This window comes from Otolemur garnettii, unplaced genomic scaffold (genome assembly GCF_000181295.1).
Source record: "Otolemur garnettii isolate 467f Iridium unplaced genomic scaffold, OtoGar3 scaffold00002, whole genome shotgun sequence".
Classification (NCBI taxonomy): domain Eukaryota; kingdom Metazoa; phylum Chordata; class Mammalia; order Primates; family Galagidae; genus Otolemur; species Otolemur garnettii.
This window is the reverse complement of record NW_003852397.1, coordinates 28018178-28035650: the sequence shown is the minus strand read 5'-3', so window position 1 is coordinate 28035650 and position 17473 is coordinate 28018178. Positions and strand designations below refer to the sequence as shown.

At 40.4% G+C, this 17473-nt stretch overlaps 1 protein-coding gene across 1 annotated transcript in view; it reads right to left on the bottom strand.

Moving 5' to 3' along the window:
• Window positions 1–17473, bottom strand: part of ERC2 (ELKS/RAB6-interacting/CAST family member 2) — a 976082-nt gene that overhangs the window by 766656 nt on the left and 191953 nt on the right. The window lies entirely within an intron of this gene.

Genomic DNA, 17473 nt, shown 5'->3' with positions numbered 1-17473 from the left:
CCCCCCCGTGATCTGATGAAACAGAAATTGCATTTGACAAGATCCCCCGGTAAGAGGTAAACTCATTACAGTTTGAAACACGGTGGGTAAAGATAAACTCCAAGACACTTCTCTCAAACTGGATCTTCATCTACAAGGACGAGATAAACCCCCTCTCTTTCCACAAGGCTGGTCATGGCAAATCGAACAAACCTTGGTGTTTGGACTACTACAATTTGTAAAACTCCATTTGGAAGCTCAAATGTGAGCTGTTACCTCTTCCACGAAGAGGATGAATGCCTTTTGCTTGCCAGTGGCAGTAGGGCACAGCAACTAGAAGCAACCAGGATTTACCTTGAAGGAAAACCACACTGGGTAATATTTCAGAAACATTAACCTGCTACAAGCTCATTCCCAACAGGTGATTAAAATCAACTTGAAATAAAGTCAATACTCAATAGCAGAGAGTTGGACACAAAATTAAACTAATATGGGCTGACTGTAGCTTTGAGCGTAATAGCTACTAATGAGAATTATCCCAATATCTAGATAAGGGAGACAGGCATGTATATTTTCTCTTGTTAATACGTAGAAAGAATTTGCTCTTGATTTCCCCCAGGAAAACTTCATAATTTATCCTTTCTGTTGTTGTAGCCAGTGACTTAATTTCTAGGAAATTAGCTCTATAAGGCAGCCCTGTGCAGAAGAAAAATGGACCAAAGGTTACTTGTTATGTAACCTTGAGAAGTACTTACCCAGTTTCCCTATTTGTAAAATGGGGGTAATAATATCCATCTCAGAGGATCAGTCTGAGGACAGAATGAGATTAAAGTGTGTAAAACTTCTAGATCAAAGCAAGTGCTGCCACCCCCAATCCCTTACTGATTTTCATTCCAGATGACCTTCTGGACACTTCTGTAAGACCTTCCTCCATATATAAAAATTATGCTTGGTCTAACAAATTCCATCCTCTCTGATCTAAAACACTGAAAATTCATTTCCAAACATATGCCTCAAGTTTTTGTCCATGTAAATTGGCAAAATCTTCTAATTCTTTTGGCTTATTGTATACCATAATGCATCATGGTTTACAACCTTCAATCAGTCTTGGCAAGCTTGACAACCACCTGCAGTTTAGCCAATTTAACCTAAAACAACACAAATAGTTTCATCCTTATCTCCACAAGCCCAAAGTTCCATTTACTACTCGGAGTAACTCTTGTATCTCATATTTAGATTTTCATTTAAGTTACAAAAATAGCAATACTTGAAGAAATTAGCCAAGTTCAGGGCTAAATGAATGTGTTCATGTTTTAAGACTTCAAACAAAAATAGAAGATTTGGTACATTTTGCCTTTCAGGCATTGCCTTGTGAGTATGAAGTTCACACCATTCATCCACTCCAGTCATATATTCTTTTGTAAATGTGATCCTGGAACAGAAAGAAGTTGCCATCTTTGCCTACAAAAAGAGGAAACAGGCTACCAGAGACTTAAGAGCAAATCCCAGCATATCAGTAATGACAGAGGTCTATCATAGTCTCCAAATTCTCATCAAAGATTTTTGTTTTAAATTGGAGACCTCATGTCAAAGTACTAACCACTTCAGTTCACAATAAAGATAATTAGACACATACTCTTATGCTTCCTCCTACTCTTTCAAATAAGTAACCTTGACATGTTTTTAAGTAAGATAATCCTTTCAAATCCTTTGTTCTTCCAATCAAGTACATAGAAGACTGACAAAGCAAAAAGGGCAACCAGACTACTCTGGACAAAACAGAACTGGGAATCACATGCCCCGGCCTGCTAGGCCTCCCCCATGGTAGGTCCTGGCCCACCCTACAGAATGCTAGGATTCTACAGGGCACCTTTACAACCCACTGCCCCAAATGATCTAGGCCAGGGAGGATGTAAATTTTTTCTGTAATGGGCCAGCCAATTACCATTTGCAGCTTCGTGGGCCATACCATCTCTATTGCAACTATTCAACTCTGCTATTGTAGCTCAAAAGCAGCCGGAGATACCATGTAAACAAACAGGTGTGCCAGTCTTCCAACAAAACTGTATCTAGTAAAATAGGAGCTGGCTAGATTTGACCTCGAGGCCATAGTTTGCCAACCCTGACCTAAATTAGAAACACACCATTTTATTGTCTCTTAGTTCACAAGATATTCAAGACAGAGAAGCAGAATATATCACAGAAAATGTTCCCAAACTCCACTTTGTACAATGTGAACTCTTATTTATTTTCATTCTGCCCACAACATTTAACAAAGGAGTTAAAATGTGAAAATCACACCTCTTTTATTTGGCAGGTGACTGTTTAGGACCTTAAAACTATGTTTTACTCTGTAAATCATGATCACCTAAAATGGGATCTTTTATACTCAGTGAATTATAAGTCTCAGAAGATGTACCTCTCTCATGTGTAAACAGCTGATGTTAGGAGCAGTAGGAGTAGAATCAAAAGAATTTCCTTGTAATGAGCATTATGCCAGAGTGACTAGGGGTATAACAGGTATGGGGAAAAAAACTAGGGCTTGGGAGTAAGGTTTGATGTAATATCCTAGATACTTCCTAGTAGATTACATGAATTTATGTTTGCTGCATATAATTCTGGTGTCAATCTATGACATGATACTGAACATCACTCTGACAGCAACCAGACAGAGCCCCTGCCGAAGCAACCAGAGAAAGGGAGGTCCAGAGCTGTGTTCTCTCCTCATGGCCATTCCTAGCTGGCCAGGCCTGACTGGAGCAATGATGGAAACTGACCCACACTGGGCTCCCTCCCAGGTGCTGGCTGGCCTAGAAAAGGTCACTTTAAGAGCTACAGGTTGGCTGATTTTACCACATGGAACAAGATACAGAAAAGGAAGGAAAACTGGAGACCCTGATGGCCCTCAGGTCCCCACCTCCAGCCTTCCTCAGCACCACCAGCATTCAGCTCGGGGATTCCACAGCAGCTTTCCTGTGGAGATGATTTCTCTACTATTGCTAACTACAGTTTCTGGCAACCAGAGCCTTAACTTCCCCATACACTGCCTTCTCCCACACTTCTCATTCCAGCTTCCCAGCCACACCGTTCAGTCTTCTCCGGAGAGAAAGCAACTGTGCTTTATCAGTCCATTTGGTGTGCAACAGGGGAACCTGCTCTGAGAATGCTGCAGAGAACCCTCAGGAAACCACTCCTCTCCCTCTAAATCCTGGAACTCTCTGCCACTGCCAAACATCTTCTTATGGGAAGCAGATGAGAATAACAGACTTTCCATAAAGTTTAGTGAAAAGCTTACCAAATAAGGTAAAAGAAGATTGAACAAGATGTCACCAAGGGCCTTTAATTTCTGTACCAAGTGAAACAATTAAAGAAATAAGAGAACATCACCCCCACGCCCCACCCACAGAACAGCAATACATAGTGGTTCCCAGTGGCTTGGCTGCAAGCTCTGGCAGCCCCTTTGTCATCCACCCCACAGCAGTGGGAGCCAGGCCAGCTCAGGGGCCAAGCACAGCTCCCAGTTGAAGCATCCTTCCTCCAGGAAGTCTGAAGATGGCAGACCCAGAATTTGGCTCTGGCAATCAGGCTCCAGTGCCCGTGTTATTAATGGCTGTGCTCCCCCGCTTCCTGCTCTGATCTCCCCACCTCCCTCCATGCCCTGTCCAGTCTATCCCACATTCCACTCCAGATCAACCTGTGTTCTTACCCATGAGCTTTTTCAGGATGTTCCCCATCTCATCTTTCAAGATCTGCGACTTTCAATTGCCACTTCCTACAGAGAGCCTCCAGGGTTCCCAACACTGAATGGAAATTGTTCATTCTTTGCACTTTTCATAGACTATGTTTGGCATTGCTACTCTTCCAGTGTGTGCTTCCTCCTGCCCTGCTGTGTGGCTGAAAGGACTGAGCCACGTCCTCCCAGCACCCAGCACCATGTCTGCCACACAGCACACACTCCATGAAGGGGAGGTGGTGGGGAACTGCGGAACCTCTGGCAAAGTCATCAATGAGTGAGGATCTGTTGAATGTAGATAGTCAACAAGGATGATGGCAGAATAGGAACTTCAGAAGAGAATTGTCTGAGTAATAACAGAGTGAAGAGCAGCTGGGAAGACTGAAGAACCTCTTCAGTGTCTTTTTGGCAAACTCACTCTCTTTTTTAAAAAGAGTATTGCAAAGGTCAAACACAGAGTGACAGATACTATGTCATCCCAAATTATGCCTTAATGAAAATTGATATTTGAGTTTAATTCTTTGTTTCTTCTAAAAGTGAGCACACAGTTGCACTGATGGTGAACATTTTATTACATATAAGATTTTAAAACTCATGTCATACCATTTAATTTCACTTGCAAGATTCAGGGTCCAATCTCTAAACTTGTTAACTTTATTCTCAATACTTTTATACAAATGTTGGGCCCAACTTTTGTACCAATTTGACCCCAATATGAATATCCTTACATGAAGAAGGCCTCCTTCATGGGGATACAATCTTAACTAATTCCCTGTAAAAATTTAATATTCCAAAGATTATCGATACTTCTTTGGTCTCACATTTGTGATGGAGAAATCATGAGCAGAGATGTCTTCACAGTTACAAGCCAATTTCCTTAAAGCAAAATTATACTCTTACTACTTACATAGAGACTTCAGAGATGATGTTTGCAGAACAGGAAGCTCCATAGTAGCAACAAGCAAAGCAAATACAATACTAGCCCATTTCCATTCATCTTATGGCCTTTCAGGTAGAAGGGCCCTTAATATTTCACTCTCAGGCTTATGTATCTTTTACACAATAGCAATGTAAGTTCAAATTGATTTTCAATGTATTAACTCTTTCCAATCCAATGTTTCTGCCACCTGTACCCTCCCCAACTCTTATTTATTTGGGGCAAGAAAGAAGTTGATGGATTATTTGAAATTATCCTATAGTTTTAGAAGAGGAAAACATAAATATGAACTCACCTATTGATTATTACAATAGGTTACATAAAATAATTAAAGTATTTTTGTTGATAAACAAAAAAATCATTATATTGGGCCCTCAGAGGTCAAGGTCTGACATGGGATTAGAAATGATTACATCAATCTGCTTTTGATTTTCTCACTGATTTACAAATACAATAGAAGAGAGGGAGCGACATCAGCAAGATAGTGAAGTGGGAAATCCCAGATATCTTTTCCACCATGAAAAGCTACAATTCACCAGCTGTCCATGAACAAAGGTCACCCTGGAAGAGCCTAGCAGTGCCCCCAAGTAGCCATAGCAATATAGTGACAGATAAGAAAAGAAACAAACAAACAAGAATAACCACACAGAAAGGAAGAACAGTTGCACTTTGCCTACATGACTTCCCCAACCGGGTGCCCATCAGCATAGGAAAAAAGCTCCCTAGCTCATTCACCCCCATACAAGGAAAAGGATCACAGGATCATTATGAACAACTACACTGCAAAAAATTGAATAGCTTACTGAAGTAGATTATTTCCGAGAAACATACAACCTACAAAGATTGAATCAGGAAGAAACAAAAAGTCTGAACAAACCAGTAACAAATAAAGAGACTGCTGTAGTAATTAAAAACCTCCCAATAATGAAAAGCTCAGGACCAGATAGCTTCATTGCTGAATTCTACCAAACATTCAAAGAATTAATATCATTAGATTTAAAGTATTCCAGAAAAGAGAACTAGACAGAATACTTCCAAGCTCATTTTATGAGGCCAGCATCACCCTGAAACAAAAGCCAGAGAAAGAAAGATACCATAAAAAAAAAAAAAAATGAAAACTATAGGCAAATATCTCCGATACACATGAAAAAAAAAACACATTAACAGAATAAAGAATAAAAACCACACAATCATCTCAATAGAAAAAAGAAAGCATTTGACAAACTTCAACAACTTTTCATGGGGAAAAATGCAAACCTTTTCCTGTAAGATCCTGTACAAGGCAGGGATGCCTATTCTTGCTGCATCTATGAACATAATATGGAAGTATTAGCAAGAGCAACCACACATGAATGAAAATAAAAAGCATCCAAATTGAAAAGAAAGAAATAAAACTATCCCTGCTTGTAGATTCCATGAGCCTATATGTAGAAAACCTTAAATACTCCACTTAAAAAAAAACTATTAAAACAAATAAATATAAATGAATTTAGTAACTTTGCAAATTACAAAATAAACATACAAAAATCAGTTGCCTTTCTTTTTACCAATTACAACATATCCAAAAAAAAATCAATAAAATAGTCCCATTTACAATAGTTTCAAAAACAATAAAATACTTAGGAATGAATTTAATCAAGGGGATGAGAAATCTATATACTGAAAACTGTAAAACACTGATGAAAGAAATTGAAAAAAACACAAACATATGGAAAGCTATTTCATGTTCATGGATTGGAATATTGTTGAAATGTCAGTTCTACCCACAGCAATCTACAAATTCAATGCAACCCTATCAAAATTCCAATGTTGTTTTCACATAAACAGAAAAAAAAATTCTAAAATTTGTGTAAATCACAAAAGACCTCAAATAGCCAAAACAATCCTAAGAAACAGAAACAAAGTTGGAGATAGACACTCCTAATTTCAAATTATACTACAAAGCTGTGTTAATTTAATCAAAGCAGAATGATACTGGCATAAAAACAGATAAATAGACCAATGAAACAGAATGAGAGCTCAGAAATAAACGCAATCCTATATGGTCGACTAATTTTTGACAAGGACACCAAAAAGACATAATGGGAAAAGTATAGTCTTTTCAATAAATGCTGTTAGGAAAACTGGTTATCCACAAGCAGAAGAATGAAACTGTACCTCTAACTTATCAAAAATCAGCTTAAATGGATTAAAGACCTAATAGTAATGACTGAAACTACATAGCACCTAGAAAAAAACATGGGGAAAAGCTCCTTGACTTTGGCCTTGGCAGTGATTTCTTAGACAGGACACCAAAAACATAGGCAACAAAAACAAAATAAATAAGTGAAATCACATCAAGCCACAAAGCTTTTGCAAAGCAAAGAAAAGAGTCAAGAAAATGAAATACATCCTATGGATTGGGAGAAAACATTTGCTAACTACATTATCTAACAAGGGGTAAATACTCAAAATATAAAAGGAACTCACACAATGCAAAAGCAAAAAATTGAATAAACCAGTTTTAAAAATAAACAGCCAGGCATGGTGGCCCAAGCCTATAATCCTAACATTTGGGGAGGCAGAGGTGGGAGGATTACTTGAGACCAGGACTAACTTGAATAATATAGTGTGACTCTATCTCTACAGAAAATAGAAAACTTAGCCAAGGCATAGTGATATTTGACTGTAGTACCAGCTACTTGGTAGGCAAAGGCAGAAGTACTGCTTGAGCCAAGGAGGTTAAGGCTATATTGAGCTACAGCTATAGTGATACCTTTATACTTCAACCCGGGCAACAAAGTATAACCCCTTTTCTTAAAAAAAAAGAAAATCAATTAATTAATTAAAATAAAGAAAAGCACATATATATTTTAAAAAACTAAATAAATACAACATAAGTAATTTTAAATATACATATTTTTTCTAGCCCCTTATATACCCTCAGGAAGTAAGAACTTAAGAAATTTTCAGTATGGCAGAATAATCCAAAATTTCTTGTTTCTATTGTACAAATAAAAACAGTTTTTAATTTGTTACATTTGTTTAACTTTTCAGATTACCCTAAGCTTGTTATATTGATGTAAGTAGCTTGGCTTTCCCACTTCATCTAAATTCTAAAGCAAGTCTAATAACTCTAAAATTTCAATCAAACACTGAAAAACCAAAATATACAGGCTGGCAATTTGGTAAGGTTTACTTTCTCAGTCTAATAAAATATATTGCTTTAAAAGTGCTAATTTCACCCACCTTGCCCCAGACCTTTCCACACTATACACTTAGCTGACTTCCTCACGGTATCCAGGAATGTGAATTTTAATCTGTTATGGGGCTTCTCCAAATGTGGGTATTTATGTGAGGCCATTCCTATTTGGGGGATATAAATAGGAGGCTAAATTATAAAAAGTAAAGAAATATTTTCAATTCCATCATTAAAAATAAAACAATGGAAATGTTGCTAGTAATAATGTTATTACTTCGGTTAACATTATAAACGTGCAAGATTCCAACACTTTGAATAAAATTGTTACACGTGGAACTGTGATAAATGGTCTCTGAAAAGAATGGAGAGTTGCAAGCCCCATTTTGACTAAAAGTTAACTGAAGTTAAAGTTAACATTCTGAGGAACTAGATCACAAGTGGGGAACCTTAAGGCCGCAGGTTCCCCACCCCTGGATCAGATCCTTCATGGTTCTGATCTCAAATTCAGTTCATCACAATCTTTACTTAATCAGGGTAGAAACCCACACAGAGCTATCTAAACAAGCTAGCAACACAATTACCAGTATCTAGAAGTCCTATCTTAGATGATCCAAATTCAACATATTACGTACACACTCAACTTACTCAAGGGTAAGTCTGCTCAGACCCGAGTTACCCTATACAATCCTAACAAGCTTGGCAATCTGACTCTCAGCCTATAGCAAATTAATAATCAAAAGCTAAAATGAGAGAAAAGTGCTAGAGATACAAATATTGTCAACAATGAGAGGTGAACTCTGACGGGGTAAAAGAAATTGGAGTGAGGGTGGGGAGGAACCACCAAAAGTGGACATTAAATGGAAATCATCAGAGACCACTTAGGAGGGAGTCAAATAACTCTATATTCCCAAGTCCCAAGTCCATCTACAGCACCCACCCCTTCACAAGAAAGAGTCATAATAGATGCTGCTAATCTTTACCCTGAGCTATGAAGAAAAGGTTCCAGTCTGCTCAAGATAATGTGTAATAAAGCCAGGAAAATTCAAATCGTTGTAATTTATAAAGATTTCCCTCAGCATTGTTAATCATTTTTGAAAGTGTTGACACTGAAAGGGTGAGGCTCTGGTCGCTTGGGGAGCAGTCTTATGAAGAAAGCTCCTTTTTCCCACCCGGTCAGTTAATGGAGCACTGCATGTGGACGCCCCACATCGGAAGCCGTTCCAAGGATAGCATTCCAGAGTCAGCTATAACAACAAACAGCAGATGTCCAGAGGAGGCCCCGATATCTCCTCCCCACACCCAAACTGTTTAAGCAGGAAAAAATAACCCCCCCCCAAAAGTGTGACGAGACAGACAAAGTTGTCAATTAGTTGAAAAGCAAATTTCCAAGTTTCCAACAAGGACACAAAAGAAACTTATTTCAAAAAAAAAAAAAAGATAAATCATTGTAATTTTCACCAAAAGAAAAGAAACAAATTTCTCCTTGAACAACTGCCAGGCCTATGGGCAGATCTTCCAGCATGAGATGATCAAACTTGAAGACTTTCCCCAAGAGAGTAGACACTTCCAAATAGCGAATTTCCATTTTAAAATAAGCATATTTATTGCTATTTTTTCCAGTTCAAGAATGTGGTGGTTAAACATTAAATTCTAGTCTCTAAACTTCTGGAATGGTGGAAGAATAGCCCACGTTCAGAGTGGGGTCATTCAAGAGATGAGCACCCCCAAATTACCAAAAATCCATCAGTTTAGCAAAAACCAGGAGAGACAATCGGGCCTAATGCAACCATTGTGACCAAATCTGAGCTGCCGTAAGGGTGGTTCCCTCCAACAGGGCGGTCTCGTTATCTGTGTAGTTCTTTGTAATGTCTTCTTCACCTCTTCTGGAAAGACAGGAAGATCCAGGCTGCAGACAGGGCTTAAAAGACCAGCTCCGTGCTTTCTTCACGTATTTTCTTTATGTTCTGAAAGTTTCATGGGAAAGCCACACTCCCATCCAAACTGTCCAGAATACAGGTCACAATACAGATGAAGCAATCCAGTGGTTCCACTTCATCCTTACTTGTCTCCACCAGGCCAGGCAGGAATAGGGTGAGCAACTCCTGGTTTGCCCAGGAATTTTTCAGTTTTAATGAAACTCCCACCTCCTGGGAAACTCCTCACTCTCAGGCAACTATGATGGTTGGGCACCCAAGGATCAGTGACATTCACACACCACTGTGGGCAGCACTCACATACATGGTTTTGCTCAGTCTCTTGGAAGACACAACTGAATTTAAACAATTGAGGGTTTCTTGGTCAGACTTGGGTTCAAATCCCAAACCTCCTGCTTCCAGCAGTATGAACTTAACCTCTCTAAGCCTCAGTTTCTACATCTACAAGACAGAGATAACAAGACAGCATAATTCTAACAGGGAATCATTTGAGAATTAAGTGTGCCCATGGGCCCAAACTAAACTTTCTGTTATATAAGCTATCTATTATCAGACCTGTTATTACCATCTCATTATATTATAATCTCATAATTTGGTTTTAGCACATTATTTACAAATTCCATGGTCTTAACTATTATTAAGAACAAATTGTTCCCCACCCACCTCACAACTAATACTCTCAGTTGGGAACCCTGCCATAGTCACTGCTGCAAAAATAATATTACCATAGACACCCAAAAGACCAAAGTGATATGGCGCGGTTGCTACTAGCCCACGTAGCCCCTTTGGTGCAAATCAGAAAAGGAAGCCCCTTCCTCAAAATCTGTTACTTCCATCTGCCGGAGCACTGTGGCAAAGTACTGATTTTGTTGGAGTGAGGGCCTGTGTTACCCTCTTCTGACAAAATGTCATAAAATAGATGCAACTCTACCACATGCATGATACTAATGTCACCTTGTGCAGTTGTGCAGTGCCCCCACTGGTTCTGAGTGGCGTGCCTTCATACTTAGAGCACCACAGCACTTCAGAGAAATTAGCTCTCCCGTGGTATAAGCTATAAATTGCTTCCAGGACCCCCTGCATATACCGAAATCCACACATACTCATGCCCCACAGTTGGCCCAAAGGAACCCACATGTACAGATGAAAAGTCACCCCTGTGTATATGTGGGCTTTGCATCCCAAGAATACTGGATTTTTTTTTTTTTTTTTGACACAGAGTTCCATTTTGTCACCCTCAGTAGAGTGCTACGGTGTCATAGGTCACAGCAACTTCTTGGGCTCAAGTGATCCTCTTGTCTCAGCCTGCTGAGTAGCTGGGACTACAGGTGCTGGCCACAACTCCCAACTACATTTAGAGATGAGGTTCCACTCTTGCTCAGGCTGGTCTTGAACTTGTAAGCTCAAGCAAGTCTCCCAGAGTGCTGGGATTATAAGCGTGAGCCACCAGGCCCGGTCCTCTGGAATACTGTATTTGTGATCTTCTGTTCTCATTTGGTCGAACAAAAATCTTCATATAAAGGCACCAGCACTGTTTAACCCTGTGTTATTCAACGGTCAATTGTAATGATTTGTGCCTTACCTAAAAATTATCCCAACAATTCAGATTCAAATACTGTCTGTGTGGGTATATGTTCATATGTGTGTATAATATTTAATTAAATTTTGCTTAAAAGGACCATTATCTATGCCAGTATCTAGATTACTGGCCCACAGTCATGAAAATAGATATTCATGATATTTCAGGAAGAGAAATTTAAAAATACGTGCTCTACTAAAGCAATGACATGATGGGAGGAAGAGGAAAAGGGAAAAACCAGAAGTTCTGAAGCAATCAGTTCATTTTCAAGGCAAAAATATTTATTTTTATCTTGTATAACCACCAGTTTTACTAATGGTCATAAAAATAATTGCACTATTTCAAAATCCCGTTGTTATAGCACAGGAATAAAGTTCACCATGTGAGCCTCTTCTTAAATCGTTTTACATTTAGCTACCATCAACTTCACCTTTCCCACCTTCAGATTCTGGCCTTTAAATGAGGCCATTAAGAGTTCACAAGGCCTAGAATAATGAGTTTTCCAGAAACGCAATCCCAGTTTCCCAAGCAATGGGAGGGCCAGGTTACCACAAGAGCCACAGCTTAAAGGGAGTAGATAATTCAAAAATAAAAATCCGTAAACAAGCAGAATTTTTACGACCTGCTCTACATGCAGAGCACTAACTCAGACGTACTGCTTTTCCTCACCCTCTTATATCGTCACTGCGAGTATCAGTGAGCGCAGCACGGCCAAGGACAACAGCTTTATAAAGAGAGGGGAGGGAAACAGCCCAGTTGAAACTCTAATTAGAGCCAGATGCCCCACTTGCTGCTCCAGCTGGATTCACTCCTTTTATTCTCATAACACAAGAGGTTTTCTTAGTCCCATTTGACAAGAAGAAAACTGAGTCTCAGAAGAGCGGGTGCAGGTGAGAAACCCCAGCCCCAGGTTCATTTTGACTTCTTCCAAAGTTGCCATAATTTTGCAAACTTGCCCAAGGTCACACAGCTATTAATGGTAAGCCATGTCTGGTATTAAGGCTCTTGGCCTCCTGCTACAGAACACTAGTCTGGGTAGAGCCTCCTGTGTCCACAGGTCTCTTGGGGATGCAGCTTCTAATTCCAGAGGCCTGGGGCAGAGCCAGAGCTGCTGCATTTCCAGCAAGTTCCCAAAAGATCCCAATGGTCTGCAGGTTGCTAGACCATACTTTGAGCAGCAAGGTTTTGGACCTGGTTCTCAACAGAGGATGATTCTGTTCCTGAGGGGACACGTGGCAGTGTCTGGAGACACTTTTGAGTGATGACTGGTGGGGGGGGGTTATTGCTGCTGGCATAAGGTAGGTGGAGGTCAGGGATGTTCCTAAACACCCACAGGACAAGCCCCCACCCACAGCAAAGAACTATCCAGCCCAAAATGTCAACAGAGCTGGTGCAGTTAAGAAACCCCAGTCCCAAGCTCATTTAGACTTCTTCCAACGCTGTATCGTTTTGCAAACTTGCACATGGGGTCAAAGGTAGCTCAGTACTTAAATAAGTCTCCATAAATCTTGATAGAAATGTTGATGCCATACAACAGATGGCTAGAATATGAAGAAGTTTAATTTCCTCACAAATATTCTGCCATTATACTGAAGAAAATAAAATCAGCTGATCAGAAACAAGGGTTTTAGAAATTGCCCAGAATTTCTGTAAGGTTCTTGTTTCTTAGCACCGCAGGTCACAACCGAAAAGGCAAAAGATAAGATTATTTTTAGGTATAAATTTTATAATTTCCTGTTCTGGCAGCTCAAACATTTACCCTGTTAGCAAAGATCACGTGACACTGTCTTTTATTATCCAGCAGAAGTGATCGCTCCCTGTCGTCAATATCTTGCTAGAATATCGCCAGGCTTTGCACCCAGCGTTCACTCGATTCCCAAAACTCAGTTTAAAAAAAAAAAAAGTCCAGATTGCATGTGAAAACCCCACACTGTACCCCAGAAGTGCATTAATGTACATAGTTACCGTTCAATAAAAAAAAAAAAAAGTCTTTCATATGGATCTTTAATGTTCACAACACCAAAAAATTGGTCCAAGTTTAAAATTGTGGATTAAGTAGCCATGCTACATTGTAGTGTTAAGAGACTCTTGAAATGCCTCATTGTTTAATTACAGCATGTGTTTTTAGGAAAGCCAGAAATTTCAATATAATTTGGGGGATACATTAAGGTTTGGTTGAAGTCATAGAGCTTTTCTGGGAGGAAGAGAGGTCTCAGAAAGGATGCTACATATGCTAGTGTCTCAGGCCCTACCCCAACCCCCTGTCCTACTTACCTATCGGTGAACTATTCCTCATCCTTAGGGACCCAGCCCAAACAGCCCACCTTTAACACCCCCTAGATCAGAGTATCTGTCATCCAGTGTCCCTCTCAAGACACAATGTAGAGCTAACGGCTCTCCATTCAACAACTGGATGAGTGAATGAACTCTCTTGCCCTAGACCAGTCAACTTTCTGGGTTCTTCCTCCTCTCTAATCACTTTCTTGCCAGTTTTTTTTTCACTGCTCCCCCTCCCCTATCTTTGTGGTAAACACAGATACACCCCAGTTCTATCTTTGGACCCTCCTTGCTTACAGGACAATTGGGGAGGCTCTGAACCCTATCTCTTGTGATCTCCCCTACATCTCTCACCTAACTTCTGCCTTGAAATGCAAACCCATTATTTTCAAGTGTCAAGTCATCGTCCCCTTCCAAAACCCTGCCCCCTTCATGACTCATGGGCGTCATCACTGATCCTGTCCCTAAAGCTGACAACTCTAGCATCACCCTCCTCATTCTTTACATTCTTTGCTGTGGTCCCTGTTTCAAGGCATCTTCTTTTACTCCTTCCCTTATCTGTTACCACTGTCATCGCCTTAATGCCACCTCATGAACATTCCCTAGACTTTCAGAACTAACTCTTCTGTGGTAGGTTCAGAAGTAAGGGCATGGCCTGGAAGCTGGATGTAGAGAGGGGAATGGTTGCACCTGCCACCTTGTCACCTATAATGCTGCAGCACTGGCTGACTCTCCCCACACACACAAAGGAGGAGACAGGCCTTGTCACCACTTTGCCACTCTTTGTAAGGCTTTGGGCAGGGAAATCCACTTCACTATGACTCAGTTTCTTCATCTGTACAAGGAGGGATTAATAGACTCAGCTTCATTAGGGTTGTTCCGAGGATCAAATGAGTTACCATATGTCAAGAGTTTAGAACAATGCCTGGCTCACCACAGGTGATTGATAAATGTCAGCCATGTTGATGACAATGACAATAATCCATCTGATAGAGCAATATCCCAAAGCAGAGTGCAGACTGGTGTGATCACCAGTGACTAGTAAAAAGACACAACACCATTGGGAATTCCATGTTCTGATCCACTGAGGAGGACAGGGCACCGTTTCTGTGGTGTTCTTGTCAGGAATGCCTGACCTTAGTCCAGCCATGGGAAGATGTCGGAAAGGTCTGAAGTGAGGGAAATTCAGCAAAATTAATTATTAGTACTCTTTAATGCTCATGAAAGATAAGGAATAACTAAGGAACTGCAGGAGCCTAAAGAGAAATAAGAACTAAATGCCACATAAGGTCCTGGAACAGCAATAAAAGGATATTGGTAAAGAAAGGATAGACACTTAAATGGGGCCCTTAGTTTAGTTAAGGGTCCATCAGCACAACAGGCAGAAACGGTCATTTCCTGGTTCTAATAACTCGTCCTCGGTGATGTAAGATGTTAACACTGGGGAAGACTAGAGGAGGGACACATGGAAACTCTCTGCATTATTTTTTGAAAATGTTCTATAAGTCTAAAAACAATTCAAAATAGAAAGTTGATCCTCCACAAAGGAGCCCCAATGCAGTTCCACTCCAAAATCATTCCATAAACATTTATGGGGTGCTCCACATCCAGAACATTGCTAGGCCCCATGGAAGCATCCATGAAACAGACATGGTTCTTCCTCTGGATAGTTTACCGTCCAGTGAGAAAGGCAGTCAAGTAAATGGACCTTTAACACCTAGACTGTCACATTAGAAAACACACACACACATACACACATTTTTCCTTGGGCCTACAGTGTTTTATTAGGTCAAGAGGCATGTAAGTTACATGTGCTTCACAAGACCCTGAGCTCAAAACTAGCATGAGTTAAATACAATTCACATGGTGGTTAATGCGGTAATAATTGCTATCACAATATATGCACAGGCAGGAACCCTAATCCAGTGTGGAGCAGGAGGGAGTAAAGTGAGCCTTTCTTTCAGGTATTACTCAGGAGGTAATACCTGAACTACTTATCCCCAAATAAGGGATGGCTGGTCACATGAAGGTAAAGAGGAATGGTGCCCGAGCCAACAGGGCACCACACAGGGACAGAGTCCAGAGACTGGTTGTTCAGCAAAGCCAAATCTGAGCTGAGTGGCAGGCAAGGGAACGAGAAAGAGGAGGAGATGAGGCGGCCAAAGCAGGCAGGGCCTTGAGAGCCAGGCTCAGGAATTTTGACCTTGTCCTTTAAGTAATGGAGGGCACTGAAAGGATAGGCTTACACTTCTCTAAGATGATTCTGACAGCAGCATGAAGAATGAACTGCAAGAGCGACAAAGCCAGGAGACCGGTTAAGGGGAATAAGGCAAAGGTAAGAGCAAGAGAAATGAAAAAAACACAGGGAGACGGAAACACTTGCTGAGAGCTAATGATAAGTGGGATCTAGTGATACACTGAATACAGAGGGTCTGGTACGTTGGATGATGGCCCTCCAAGACATCCACCACTTAAGCCCCAAAACCTGCACATGCCACTTTACATGGCAAAGGTCTTTGCAGATGTGATTGAGGATCTTAATATGAAAACATTGTCTTGGATTAGATGGGTGTGCCTAAAGTAATCATAAGGTTCTTACAAAAAGAGAGATAAGAGGTCAAAGTCAGAGGGACAGAAATAAGACAAGAGAAGCAGAGGTCATTGAGTGAGATACTTGAAGACGCACTGGAGTTGGCTTGAAGACAGACCACGGGGCCATGAGGCAAGGACTGCAAAGGGCCGGGAAAGGCACAGCGATGACTTACTCCCACGGGAGTGTCCAACCTTTTTTCTTTTCTGCCACACATTGGAAGAATATGCATTATCTTGAGTCACATTTTAAATAGACAAATACTAACAAAATCTGATGAGCAAAAGAAAAGATCCATGAATTCTTCTTGGGATATCTGACATCACAGGTAAACAAAACAGTCTTCAAATAATCTGCATATGGCCCCCAAGTCGCAGGCTGGACACCTCTGTGAGAGCCTCTAGAAGGAATGTAGCCTTGCCATCACCTTGATTTCAACACAGTGCAACTGATTTCAGATTTCTGACCCCCCCAAATGTGACTGAATCATGTTTTTTGTTGTTTTAAACCACTAAGTTTGTAGTAATTTCTTCCAGCAAAAATAAGAAACTAGTATAAGAGCGACAGAGAAAGAGAAATGGATGACAACTCCTAGCACCTGATTTGGTTTGGAGGTACACAGTGGTGGCAGACAGTAAGAAAAGGCCACAGGAGCAGAGCAGGTAGGAAGAAGGCAAGAAGTTCCATTCCCACAGGCCAACCTTAGGATGTTTCTGCAACCTACAAGAAGTCCACCATACACAGGCAGTAACATATACAGACGCTTGTGCCTAGGACAGAGATCCAGGTTTGTGCCTAGGACAGAGATCCAGGTTGGGGCTAGAATTTTCCACAAAGTTGGTACTTGGTATATACTTAACTATGTCTACCAGATTCTCATCTTTTGATAAAAAGGTTAAATGCAGGAATGCTACCGTTACTATTGTTATGGTTATGATATATACCACAAGGACTGACTGTTTCTATAGGCAAGAGTGGGGAAGGGAAAGAACTATATATTTAAATTCTAACAGCATGGTGGCTATGTTACCCTGAGAACACCACAACTTCTCTGCGTCTCAATTTTCTCATCTGTAAAAAGGGAACGCATTCTACCTGGGATTAAATTTATAATGAGTGCTTGGCACTTAGTTGAGTGCCTAACACAAAGTAATCAGTAAGGGGTAGCTATTATTAAGTACTGCTTCTGCACAACTCACAAAAACAGTTTGATAAATCATAATAATTTCTTATGTCACCTAAAAAGTTGTAGCAACTTCTAAT